This window comes from Opisthocomus hoazin, chromosome 39, assembly GCF_030867145.1.
Source record: "Opisthocomus hoazin isolate bOpiHoa1 chromosome 39, bOpiHoa1.hap1, whole genome shotgun sequence".
Classification (NCBI taxonomy): domain Eukaryota; kingdom Metazoa; phylum Chordata; class Aves; order Opisthocomiformes; family Opisthocomidae; genus Opisthocomus; species Opisthocomus hoazin.
Window position 1 is genome coordinate 760,413 of NC_134452.1, and position 12,716 is coordinate 773,128.

Here is a 12,716-nt window from a genome sequence, read left to right on the forward strand (position 1 = left end):
TAAACGTATACTGATTCAAAGATCCGGTAGGAAAAACCTCACAGCACAACGCACACTGCTCAGCAGGGATTCTTTATTGCGGCGCCGGGCACACGGGGGATTTCTCCTCCAAACGTGCGCACCAGACACCCTGTTGCTTCAGGTTAAATACAATCACACATGTAAATATTCATTATATTTCTAGGAACTAATTAGCATATGTAAATATCTTTCACGCATGTCTGTTAGTATCTTTGAGTGGTCTTCGGGGGGTCCCAAGATGAAGGCCCATCCTCTTCATCACGCTGTTCACTGATTGACATTTGTTTCTGCGCAGACTCAGTTCTAGCATCACGTATATCGTGTCCTTCAGGTTGTTTTGCTCTGGTCTTGTTGCCCTCTTGGTGCCTCCTGATCTCTGTAGCTTGGGGCATTTGCCGTCCCAAGGCTGAGCTGTCTGGAGCAGAGTTATTTAGGAGTCTCTTTTATCCCACAATTATCCCAATTATTTGCTGAGAATCAAGACACTTTTGTTTCACTTAATTATTTTGTCTAACGACTAAGTGATAGCTTGTGCCCATGTCCTTCCACTACATTCCTTAATGAGAAAACAGGATTAGTGCAACAGTTATATTGTTAGATCACTAGGCATGCAGAAATACAAGTTACAGTACTAAAGACTACTAAAAACTAGAAAATATTAAGGCTTTTTGTTATAGTTTCACATTTCTTACAATCCCCTCTATCATTCCCCCCTTTTCTTTTAAGACTTTTGCTTCTTTTAGATCAAAAAGTCTTAGTAATCATCAGATCAGTCCATTCTTACATTCCCAACATAATCGATTACAGCACTTGCAGCATTGAATCGTTATGCAGGCCAAAACGCATACACCTACTATCACAAGAGTTAGGAAAAATAGGTTCTTTAACCAGGATAAATTTGGTAGCCATGAGGTGAGTTTATTCCCCATTTCCTCAAATCCGTAGGAAGTATCATCTTTAACTACTTCGTGTAATATTCTGGTTTGTTTCCAAATTTCCTCTAGATCCGTCGAGACTCTACCACTTTGGTCTATATACACACAGCAGCTTGTGTTTGTGACTGTGCAGACACCACCCTGTGAGGCTAGTAGTAAATCAAGGGCCATTCTGTTTTGGATCACTACCTTTGGTAGGCTCGATACTTCAGTTTGCAGGGCACTTATGGCATCTGTGGTTCTATTTTCGATGTTTTCTATCACTGCTGATATGTTTACGATGGCTTTTTCTAATTCACTTACTCCAAGCCATGGAAGGAACCACCTAACAAAGCTGTGAAAGCTAGTAGGCCTTTCTACGATGGGATTGGGAGTATTTGGGGTCCTTTTAATTCGCCTAAAGAAAGTCTTGATCCATCCCTCCTGTTGATGTATTTTCTCAGTAATTGTAATATTGGGGATTACAGCTCCCAGAGTGCATACCCCTTTCCAATTTTCCCCAAGTGTACTTTGCATGTTGTATTTGGATTATTTCTCAGACAAATTTCACACATTTGGGTTGCTTGTTTTACAGTAGTGTACAGGTTTCTGCCTACTGTTCTCTTGTTCAGATCTTTATATAGTGCATCTGCTCCCCAGTGAGTTTTGTTGTGTTCTTTTCTGACTACTTCCCATAATAGATCTGAAGGTATAACTATACGATTATCTGGTGTTAAATACATCTTACCTTGTTCACTTACTCCCAAATCTTTTACTAATTTCATATCTTCTTTGGAATATTTAAATTCCATTTCTGTATCTACGAGTTTACCGTCTGGTACCAGTGCCAAGGTTTTTACAAAACTTCTTTCTGCTGCCCTTTTAGCCTCTTGATCTGCTAGTTTATTTCCCAGTTCCTGTTCAGTGTTACCTTTTTGATTCCCTCTGCAATGCATTATTGCCACTTGTTCTGGTAGATTTATAGCTTGCAAAAGCTGTAAGATTTCTTTTGCATGTTTGATCTGTTTACCTTGAGCTGTGAGCAGTCCTCGTTCTTTCCACAATGCTCCATGAGCATGGACGACCCCGAAGGCGTATTTGGAGTCTGTCCAAATATTTATTTTCTTTCCTTTTGCCAATTCTAAGGCTCTGGTTAAAGCGATTATCTCTGCCTTTTGAGCAGACGTACCTGCAGGTAAAGGTTCTGCCTTGATTACCTTGTGTGCGGTGGTTACTGCATACCCTGCTTTACGAGCTCCGTCTTTTATGAAGCTGCTGCCATCGGTGAACCAGGAGTCCTCTGTGCTTTCCAATGGTTCCTCCTTTAAATCAGCTCTGCTGGAACAGACTGTTTCAATAGTCTCCAAGCAGTCGTGCGTTAGGGGTTCCATAGTGGTGGAATCTTTACTAAGAAAAGATGCTGGATTTACAATGTTAGCTGTCACAATATTAACATCATCTTGTTCCACCAAAACAGCCTGGTCCTTTAGGAATCGGGATGGTGAGAGCCAATGGCCCCCCTTTTGTTCCAATACTGCAGAAACTGTGTGTGAGACTACAACTGTCATTTTCTGGCCCATAGTGAACTTAGGAGCTTCTTGAATGTTAAGGACAACTGCTGCAACAGCTCGCAGACACCCAGGCCATCCTTTGCTTACCTCATCCAATTGCTTGGAGAAATTTGCCACTGCTCTCTTGTGCAGCCCCAGCTGTTGAGCCAGCACTCCCAGGGCAATGCCTTGTCTCTCGTGAGAAAGTAGCCAAAAGGGTTTTAGAACATTTGGAAGTCCAAGAGCCGGGGCTCTCATAAGTTCCCTTTTTAACTGTTCAAAAGCCCTTTTTGCATCTCCGGTCCAAATCAGGTATCTGGCATTATTTTTCAACAGTTCATACAAGGGCTTTACCATTAGTCCATAATTATATATCCATAGTCTACACCATCCTGTCATTCCTAAAAAGGCTCTTAATTCTTTTACCGTTTGTGGTTCTGGAGTCCGGCAGATTGCTTCTTTCCTCTCTCTTCCCAGTTCTCGTTGTCCTCTTGAGATTTTGAGTCCAAGGTAAGTCACTTGTTCTTGAATCATCTGAGCTTTCTGTTGAGAAACTCGATAACCATTAAGTCCCAGAAAATTAAGAAGACTCACTGTCCATTTTTTGCAATCCCCCTCTGTTTCTGCAGCGATGAGGAGATCATTGACAGATTGTAACAAAGTCCCCTTTTGTGTCGGAGGATTCCATTTTTCGAGATCCCGAGCTAGCTGATTTCCAAAGATGGTAGGGCTATTTTTGAAACCTTGGGGTAACACTGTCCAGGTTAACTGGGTTTTTCGTCCAGAATCTGGATTTTCCCATTCAAAAGCGAATAGGTTCTGACTGTTTGAGGCCAGAGGTAAACAGAAAAAGGCATCTTTTAAATCCAGTACGGTAAACCATCCCTGGCTATCTTCCAGTTTATTCAACAAGGTATAGGGATTAGCTACTACTGGGTAGAGATCTTCCACGATTTTATTAATTGCCCTCAAATCTTGTACTAACCTGTAACTTTTCCCGTTCAACTTTTTCACTGGCAAAATGGGGGTGTTGTATTCAGATTCACATTCTATTAACAATCCAAAATTTATAAAACTATCAATTATTTTCTTAATTCCTCTTCGGTCCTGTAGCTTAAGGGGGTATTGTTTGATCTTAACTGGTCGAGCTCCAGGCTTCAATTTTATCTCTATTGGGTCTGCATTTTTGGCTCTGCCTGGAGTTCCCGAAGCCCATACATGTGCATACGCTTGGTCCAGTATATCCTGAGGTATTTCTCCTTTTTCTATAATTTGAATCAATGCCAGGCTCAGAATTTTGGTTAATTTAGTAAACTCAATTTTAAATTTTATTTGTCCCTTTCTGAAAATTATTGTGGCATTCAGTTGTTCCAATAGGTCTCATCCTAGAAGGGACTTAGGGGCCCCAGGCAGGTACAAAAATCTGTGTATTCCAATGTGTTTACTTAATTTGTACTTTAATGGTTTTAGAAAATCTGCCTTTTCCGATTGGCCTGTAGCGCCCACAACGGCTATAAAATCCTTACCCAAAGGCAAAGTTGTTGATTTAAAACAGAAAATGACGCACAAGTGTCTACCAAAAATTCCACATTCTGTTTCCCTAGCTTGATGTTAACCAGGGGATCCGCTAGGGTGGATTCCCCAGGTCCCCGTCATTCAGTATCCTGTAGGTCAGCAACTACTCACAGAATCACAGAATCACAGAATGGTAGGGGTTGGAAGGGACCTGTGTGGGTCATCTAGTCCAACCCCCTGCCGAAGCAGGGTCACCCACAGCAGGCTGCACAGGATCTTGTCCAGGCAGGTCTTGAATATCTCCAGAGAAGGAGACTCCACAACCTCCCTGGGCAGCCTGGGCCAGGGCTCCGTCACCCTCAGAGGGAAGAAGTTCCTCCTCATGTTCAGACGGAACTTCCTGTGCCTCAGTTTGTGCCCGTTGCCCCTTGTCCTGTCGCTGGGCACCACTGAAAAGAGCTTGGCCCCATCCTCCTGACACCCACCCTGCAGATATTTGTAAGCATTTCTAAGGTCCCCTCTCAGCCTTCTCTTCTTCAGGCTGAACAAGCCCAGTTCCCTCAGCCTCTCCTCGTAGGGGAGATGTTCCAGTCCCCTCATCATCCTCGTAGCCCTCCGCTGGACTCTCTCCAGTAGCTCTTCATCTTTCTTGAAGTGAGGAGCCCAGAACTGGACAGAGTACTCCAGATGAGGCCTCACCAGGGCAGTGTAGAGGGGAAGGAGAACCTCCCTCGACCTGCTGGCCACACTCTTCTTGATGCACCCCAGGATCCCATTGGCTTTCTTGGCAGCCAGGGCACACTGCTGGCTCATGGTTAACCTGTTGTCCACCAGGACACCCAGGTCCCTCTCCACAGAGCTGCTCTCCAGCAGGTCTACGCCAAGCCTGTACTGGTGCATGAGGTTGTTCCTCCCCAGGTGCAGGACCCTGCCCTTGCCCTTGTTGAACCTCATCAGGTTCCTCTCTGCCCAGCTTTCCAGCCTATCCAGGTCACGCTGAATGGCAGCACAGCCTTCTGGTGTATCTACCACATATTCTGGGGCAGGGTGCCTTTCTCTTCTGTGGACATTCCCTCTGCCAATGTCCGAATCCCTTACAACGAGCGCACTAATTGCTTTTTAGTCTCCTTTGATCGTAATTCCTCTTACTGTTCTCATCCCTGTTACGATACACTCGCCACGCCTCTTCCACTAGTTTCTCTAAATTCCTTACATCTGGTTCTTTAAGTCTCTGCAGCTTCTTTCTAATATTGTTATCAGCCTGTCCTATAAATAGAGATATTAGCTGCTGTCTAGCTGCATCTGATGCCGGATCCATGGTAGTGTATTTCCGCACTGCTGTTCATAATCTATCTAAGAATTCTGTCAGAGTTTCTGTCGGACCTTGTTTTACTTCATACAAGGCTGACCAGTTTACTGCTTTCGGGATCCCGTGTTCCAGCCCATACTGAACCCAAATACGGTGTTGCTGTAGCAGTCGATACTGGGTGTGATCATTAGGGTCCCACCCCGGGTCTCTAAGTGGAACATGTTGTTCCTCAGTCCCTTGTAAAGTACCTGCAGTAATTTGTGCCCTCACATGATCCCTTGCTGTTTTTAACACAATTCCTTTCTCAGTCTCTGTCATTGCCTCTAACATCAAATCCACATCTTTCCAATCCGGATCCAAATTCTTAACTATCCGTTCAAATTTCTTGGCTACCCCGCTAGGATCTTCCCTGGATTCCCTTACAGTTTCTCTCCATTTGTCTATAACTTCCATTTGGAAGGGTGTTCTTATGAGGGTCGGCCCCTGCGGCCCCATCGCCTGTCTTAAAGGGGCTTGGATGATGGGTCCCACCCTACTACGAGTCCGAGCAGTGATGGGACTTGACCGCTAGGTGGCGCTCCGCCCTCATCAGAGGCCTCGTCCCCGTCTGCGCGGGCGGGGGTTCCCGCAGCCGACCCAGCATCAGGGAGAGGAGGGGGTGACACAAAATCCTCCATACGCTCCTCTAATTTCTTCCGATTCCCTTTTGTTTTTAGACACCTTTGCCCTATGCTGCACGCAGAACAACACCGCTTAAGTTTTCCCGGCTCTTTCTTTCTACCCCTTTCCAATGCCAACGCAAGGGGATCCTGCGGGGCTAGATTTATACCACTTTCTTTTTGCCACTCAGGGTGATTTTGCAAAGTGAAAAACATATCGGCATATGAGACCTCATCCCATTTTCCTTCTCTTCTCAAGAACAACACTAGCTGTAGCAAAGTATTATAATCCAGGGTCCCATTCTCAGGCCACTTTGCCTCCTCATCTAACTTGTGTAACGGCAACCATTGATTACAATACTTAACTAACGTCCTTTTATTCACACTACCTCCCGGGGGTCCCCCTATCTCCTTCCAATGTTGCAAAATACAGCCCAAGGGGCTCTTCTTCAGAATCTCTTTGCTCTGTGAATTTCCCATTATGCAGCACATCCACCTCTTTGTTCCCCGATCAATGTACAGCAAACCCTAACAAACAAACCTAAACAAATCCTTCTAACGCCGATAGCTCTAATTACTTAACCAAAATTCTATACTTTAAGCTAAGAGAAATAATTACTGAACCACGATTTTACACCAGAACGTTATACGACACTTATAACAAAACAACTATTATAATTATCACTAGTAGTATTCCGTCGATAACAACAATGGGATAATTACTTTAAAATAAACATTCGCTGTTTTCTTACGCTTTGTTCTTTACCGGCTGCTTCCCTCGCGGGAGAACAGAACCGCAGGTCAAAACTCCACACTCACCCTTGTTTCTATGTCTCATTCACACAGAGGCCTCACACACAGTCACACAATTTTAACCCGGAGTTACTGCAATCCGAACCGATTGCCAGAACCGTAGGCAATTTCCAGAATAACGATCCATATATCAGTAAAGACCATGTCCAGTGGGGACTCAGACCCCTGTATACCTCTAAGGTGCTAGCAGCCCGGTATACTCTCCCTGCGTAATTAAATTACGACTTAGGGGACTCGAACCCCGTTGCTTAGTAAAAAGTAGTAAAAGAACACCTTTACTCACGGATAGTCCTTGTCTGTTCCCGCGGTGATCCAGATAAGGCGAGGAACCCCTTCGGGAAAAGGCTCCCGAGGGCCCAAGGGGGTCCTGTTCTTACCGGGTCCCGCAGCCGAACAGAGTGAGTCCCATCTGGGGTGCCAAATTGATTCGAAGATCCAGTAGGAAAAACCTCACAGCACAACGCACACTGCTCAGCAGGGATTCTTTATTGCGGCGCCGGGCACACGGGGGATTTCTCCTCCAAACGTGCGCACCAGACACCCTGTTGCTTCAGGTTAAATACAATCACACATGTAAATATTCATTATATTTCTAGGAACTAATTAGCATATGTAAATATCTTTCACGCATGTCTGTTATTATCTTTTGGGTGGTCTTCGGGGGTCCCAAGATGAAGGCCCATCCTCTTCATCACGCTGTTCACTGATTGACATTTGTTTCTGCGCAGACTCAGTTCTAGCATCACGTATATCGTGTCCTTCAGGTTGTTTTGCTCCGGTCTTGTTGCTGTCTTGGTGCCTCCTGATCTCTGTAGCTTGGCGCATTTGCCCTCCCAAGGCTGAGCTGTCTGGAGTAGAGTTATTTAGGAGTCTCTTTTATCCCACAATTATCCCAATTATTTGCTGAGAATCAAGACCACTTTTGTTTCACTTAATTATTTTGTCTAACGACTAAGTGATAGCTTGTGCCCATGTCCTTCCACTACATTCCTTAATGAGAAAACAGGGATTAGTGCAACAGTTATATTGTTAGATCACTAGGCATGCAGAAATATAAGTTACAGTACTAAAGACTACTAAAAACTAGAAAATATTAAGGCTTTTTGTTATAGTTTCACATTTCTTACAATCCCCTCTAGCAATACACATAGAATGTGTTCTCAAACCGGCTGGTGGAGGAAGAGGAGAAGCCCTGGGATGAATGGGTTAACGGGGTCCATGGCATCGCATGTGGGTTCTTGGAGTTTCTTCTGCAACTTGGGCTGGAGCCGCGGACATCCCGAGGAGAGAACAATAAGTAAGGGAATGGCTTGGGGGGTGAAGGAGCAGTGGCTTGGGGGGGGTGAAGGAGCAGTGGCTTGGGGGGGATGAAGGAGCAGTGGCTTGGGGGGTGAAGGAGCAGTGGCTTGGGGGGGATGAAGGAGCAATGGCTTGGGGGGTGAAGGAGCCGTGGCTTGAGGGGGGTGAAGGAGCAGTGGCTTGGGGGGGATGAAGGAGCAGTGGCTTGGGGGGGTGAAGGAGCAGTGGCTTGGGGGGGGTGAAGGAGCCATGGCTTGGGGGGGATGAAGGAGCAGTGGCTTGGGGGGGTGAAGGAGCAGTGGTTTGGGGGGTGAAGGAGCAGTGGCTTGGGGGGTGAAGGAGCAGTGGCTTGGGGGGGGATGAAGGAGCAGTGGCTTGGGGGGGGTGAAGGAGCAGTGACTTGGGGGGGATGAAGGAGCAGTGGCTTGGGGGGGGTGAAGGAGCAGTGGCTTGGGGGGGATGAAGGAGCAATGGCTTGGGGGATTGTTTTGGTTTCGGCTGCCGCCGGCAACAAAAGAGACACGCGGCCGCCCCTCCCCCCGCTGGGGTGCGGAGGAGAATGGAAAGAAAGAGGCAGAAACTGGTGAGTCGGGATAAGGGCAGTTGAACAGAACAGCAAACAGAGGGAACAGTACAACAGCGATACAGATAAGGAGAAAACACAACACGAACCGCACGACCCACTGAGCCGCTCTCCCGGACAGGACCGGCGCCCGCGCTCCCGAGCCGCGAGCGAGTTCCCGCCACGCCGCCCCCCCCACCGGAACCCAGCATGACGGCACATGGTATGGAATACCCAGCTCTGTTTGGCCAGGCTGGGGTTGGGTCAGCCCACCCGGCTGTGCCCCTTCCTGGAGTCCGGTGAAAATTAACCCTGTCCTGGCTGAACCCAGGACATTATCCACCCCTTATTCCATACCATCTACGTTGTTCCCAGGTCCCCCATTGTCCAGTTGATCACCACCACTTCTCCTGTCTCCAGATATCATTCCCTTAGTCTATGGATCATCACTCCAAAGTGTCCGTTGAGTTCATTTAATCCATGACTTCGGGCTCCATCTGTCGTAATGGTCTTCCGTGGCAGGAGAGGTGATGTGTGGTGATGGGCGGTCACTTGCTGCATCCGGAGCTCACGGCTGATGTATCTGGTGCGGCCCGTGCCCACAGTCTGCAGGTTGGAGACGTCGATCTCGATGGAGTTGCTGGGTGCCAGTTGTTGAAAACCAGGTCCAGTCCCATCATCGCTGTGCTCTGCTGGGTTTTCATCAAAAAAGTCCATCCTTCTTTAATCTGGATGATTCTTACTATGCTACTACTGGTACAACACATAACAATTATAACAATGATAACAGACAGTGACAGGGTTATTTAACAATTAACTTTATACAATTTATTTATTTATGGACTATTCTCACCCAAAATCAAATCCCCATGAGGTACACATCGGACTTCCCCATCCTTCCGCATTACCCACCAGGTACACCCAGGTCCTTGAGCAAAAGCAATCCCGGGAACGGGCTTGCCTTTGCCCGAGGCAGGACTAACCCAAACCGTCTTCCCTAACATGTTCCGCATGTGCACTACGGGGACTTTATCCCCTTCCACGGGGCGCTGAGGTTTTGACTGGGCAGGACCAGCCTGGCTGGTGCATCCCCTGGTGTTCACCAACCAGGTGGCCTTTGCTAAATGGGTATCCCAGTTTTTGAAAGTCCCACCCCCCATTGCTCTCAAGGTGGTTTTTGGCAGCCCATTGTACTGGTCGATCTTTCCAGAGGCTGGTGGATGGTAGGGGATGTGATACACCCACTCGATACCGTGTTCTTTGGCCCAGGTGTCTATGAGGCTGTTGCGAAAGTGAGTCCCGTTGTCCGATTCAATTCTTTCGGGGGTGGGGGTGCCGTGTCACCACAGGACTTGTTTTTCCAGGCCCAGGATGGTATTTCGGGCAGTGGCATGGGCACAGGGTAGGTTTCCAGCCATCCGGTGGTGGCCTCCACCATTGTGAGCACATAGTGCTTGCCTTGGCGGGTTGTGGCAGTGTGATGTAGTCAATCTGCCAAGCCTCCCATATTTATATTTTAGCCATCGTCCTCCATACCACTGAGGCTTTACCCGCTTGGCTTGCTTGATTGCAGCGCATGTTTCACATTGATGGATAACCTGTGCGATGGTGTCCATGGTCAAGTCCACCCATTGGTCATAAGCCCATCTATATGTCGCGTCTCTTCCTTGGTGGCCCGAAGTGTCATGGGCCCACCGAGCTATAAACAGTTCACCCTTATGTTGCCAGTCCAGATCCACGTAAGCCACTTCAGTCTTAGCAGCCTGATCCACCTGGTGGTTGTTTTGATGTTCTTCAGTGGCCCGACTCTTAGGGACGTGGGTGTCCACGTGATGGACTTTTACAACCAACTGCTCCAGCCGGGCAGCAATATGTTGCCACAATGGGGCAGCCCAGATAGGTTTGCCTCTGCGCTGCCAGTTGTTCTTCTTCCATTGCTGAGGACACCCCAAGGCCTTGGCCACCATCCAAGAGTCAGTGTAAAGATAGAGCACTGGCCACTTCTCTCGATTGGCAATGTCTGAAGCCAGCTGGATGGCTTTCACCTCTGCAAACTGGCTGGACTCGCCTTCTCCCTCGGCAGTTTCCGCGACTTGTCGTGTAGGGCTCCATACAGCAGCCTTCCACCTCCGCTGCTTCCCCACAATGCGACAGGACCCATCCGTGAACAGGGCACACTGTTTCTTATCTTCTGGTAGCTGGTTATACAGTGGGGCCTCTTCAGCACGTGTCACCTCCTCCTCTGGCGATGCTCCAAAATCTTTGCCTTCTGGCCAGTCCATGATTACCTCCAGAATTCCTGGGCGACTGGGGTTTCCCATTCGGGCGCGCTGGGTGACCAGCGCGACCCACTTACTCCACGTAGCATCGGTGGCATGATGCGTAGAGGGGACCCTCCCTTTGAACATCCAGCCCAGGACCGGCGATCGTGGTGCTAGGAGGAGCTGTGCTTCAGTGCCCACCACTTCTGAAGCAGCTCGTACGCCTTCATGTGCTGCCAGAATCTCTTTTTCAGTGGGAGTATAGCGGGCCTTGGATCCTTTGTATCCCCGGCTCCAGAACCCCAGGGGTCGACCTCGAGTCTCCCCTGGTGCTTTCTGCCCGAGACTCCAGGTTGGGCCATTCTCCCCGGCTGCGGTGTAGAGCACGTTTTTAACATCTTGCCCTGACCGGACTGGACCAAGGGCTACGGCATGAACTATCTCCCGTTTAATCTGTTCAAATGCCTGTCGTTGCTCAGGGCCCCGTTCAAAATCATTCTTCTTCCGGGTCACGTGGTACAGAGGACTTACAATCTGGCTGTAATTTGGGATGTGCATCCTCCAGAAACCCACAACACCCAGGAAGGCCTGTGCTTCCTTTTTGCTGGTTGGTGGAGACATAGCTGCTATTTTGTTGATGACATCCATTGGAATTTGACGGCGCCCATCCTGCCATTTTATTCCCAAAAACTGGATCTCTTGCGCAGGTCCCTTTACTTCGTTTAATGGCGAAACCGGCTTTCAGAAGGATCTGAACTATTTTCTCCCCTTTCTCAAAAACTTCCTCCGCTGTGTCACCCCATACAATGATGTCATCAATGTACTGCAGATGTTCTGGAGCTTCACCCTTTTCCAGAGCAGTCTGGATCAGTCCATGGCAAATGGTGGGACTGTGTTTCCACCCCTGGGGCAGTCGATTCCAGGTGTACTGGATGCCCCTCCAGGTGAAAGCAAACTGTGGCCTGCACTCTGCTGCCAAAGGGATGGAGAAGAATGCATCAGCGATGTCAGTTGTAGCGTACCACTTGGCTGCCTTTGACTCCAGCTGATACTGAAGTTCTAGCATGTCTGGCACGGCAGCACTGAATGAAGTGGTGTGACTTCATTCAGGCCACGGTAGTCTATTGCCAGTCTCCACTCTCCAGTAGATTTTCTCACTGGCCATATGGGACTATTCAAGGGTGAGCGAGTTTTGCTGATCACTCCTTGACTCTCCAGCTGGCGGATCAGCTGATGAATGGGGAGAAGGGAGTCTCTGTTGGTACGATACTGTCTCTGGTGCACCGTTGTGGTCGCGATGGCCACCTGTTGTTCTTCAACCCTCAGCAACCCCACAACAGAAGGATCCTCTGGGAGACCAGGCAAAATGGACTCCCAGAGGAGACTCAGCTGTTGAATTTATTCCGTCTCCACAGCAGCTATGCCAAAAGCCCACTGATACCCCCTTGGGTCCTTGAAATACCCTCTCCTAAGATAATCTATCCCAAGGATGCATGGAGCCTCGGGGCCAGTTACAATGGGGTGCTTCTGCCAGTCCTGCCCAGTGAGGCTCACTTCAGCCTCCAGTACACTCAGCTCTTGGGACCCCCCTGTCACTCCCGAAATGCAAATGGACTCTGACCCTTTGAACTCTGATGGCATTAAAGTACACTGTGCACCAGTGTCCACTAGAGCTTTATACTCTTGTGGATCTGACGTGCCAGGCCACCGAATCCACACTGTCCAGTAGAGGCGGTTGTCCCTTTCCTCCACCTGGCTGGAGGCAGGGCCCCTCTAATCCTGGTCAGAGAATTTGTTGCTCACCTGCTGTAAG